This window comes from Neopsephotus bourkii, unplaced genomic scaffold (assembly GCF_033783945.1).
Source record: "Neopsephotus bourkii isolate Nb327-2 ecotype Australia unplaced genomic scaffold, CSIRO-AGI_Nbou_v1 NB_1632, whole genome shotgun sequence".
NCBI classification, from domain to species: domain Eukaryota; kingdom Metazoa; phylum Chordata; class Aves; order Psittaciformes; family Psittacidae; genus Neopsephotus; species Neopsephotus bourkii.
The window spans coordinates 468,646-470,008 of record NW_026902107.1 but is presented as its reverse complement, the minus strand read 5'-3'; positions in this window follow the sequence as shown (position 1 = coordinate 470,008).

Sequence of the window (1,363 nt, the reverse complement as noted above, 5' to 3'; positions counted from 1 at the left end):
GAGCACTTCATAGGAGTCACTGCAATCCTCCCACTGTGCTCAGTCCCTACAGCCAAGGTGAACAGGTATCAACCGCTTCGCACAGTTCAGGAGATCCAGATCCTAAACCACTGGAGCTCCCTACAAATCTCCCCATCAGTTTTCCTCAGGAATGTGGCCACATTTTTGGAGAGATAAGGCAGGGCTATGAAACCTGGATTCAAGTCAAGGTGATTCAGATCAGAGCTGTCCCTGGAACAGGGCGAATGCAGTGGTCAGGAACAAGGATGAAACGTTCAGCCTCACCTAGGTCCCCTCAAGCTTTTACATTCTTCCCATTGCTTACAGTCAGCAGCTACACAGAACCATTTGGAAGTGGGCTCCACAGCTTCCACGGAAGCCCAAATCCAGTTGTTTCTTGCTAGGACACCCAGGAGGGGCCTTCCATGGCAGACCAAGCCGTCATCTGAGGTGTCTTAGGAACAGAACCTAACAAACATATAAAGGTTCCCAGCCAGGCAGAAGCAGCTCTTGCAGCAAATCATAATTACACACAATACTTTTCACATATCCTACAAGTACTGTGTTTGCCATGCAGGACTGGCATCTTCTCCACAGCTCAACACCATTCCCTTTCAGCATGCTCTTCACATTTGACCACCTTCAGGTCCACCCCGTTGCATTGCATGGAAGTACGTGACCAAACTCCAGCAAGGGGACTGCAAAACCCAGCTTGATCACAAACCCCCCAGTCAGTAAAAGCATACAGTGATACCAGTACGTAATCCTACCACGGGTTTAATTGCTGGATTAGCTACAAACATGTCTGTTACTTTCCTGCACACACTCAAACCCAGATGATGGCATCCCAGATTACAGGCTCCAGGAATGCCGTCTGCATTCCACAACTCAGACCCCAGGTACACCTCAAAGACTCAGAAGACAGAGATTGACGTGGTAACGCTCAGGAAGTTCTGAAGTAAACTTCCACCAGTGGCTGGTGGTCTTTGCTCTGCAGACCTAGGACCTGGGTAACACCCATTAAGAGCAGGGTAATCCCTGTACAGGTGATTACCCGGCTACTAGAGACATACCTGAAAGCAAAGACAGTGGGAAACGTGGATGAAGCACTCAATTTCTGTACAGAAGTCATTATTTCTCAGCTTAATTTTAAGAAAGTTCTTAACTTTAAGAGCACAACAATGGGTTAGAATGATAGAAACAACGTATTTGCCATAAATCACACCACACTGAAAAACCAGAAAGCCAAAACTTGAGACTACAGTCTCTGCAAAAGTTTTGCTCTGTGGTTCAGCAGAGCACATTCAGGTCAGAGCTTCCACAGGCGAGAACTGCAGGCTTGGGAAAGAAGAGAAAGATCTGC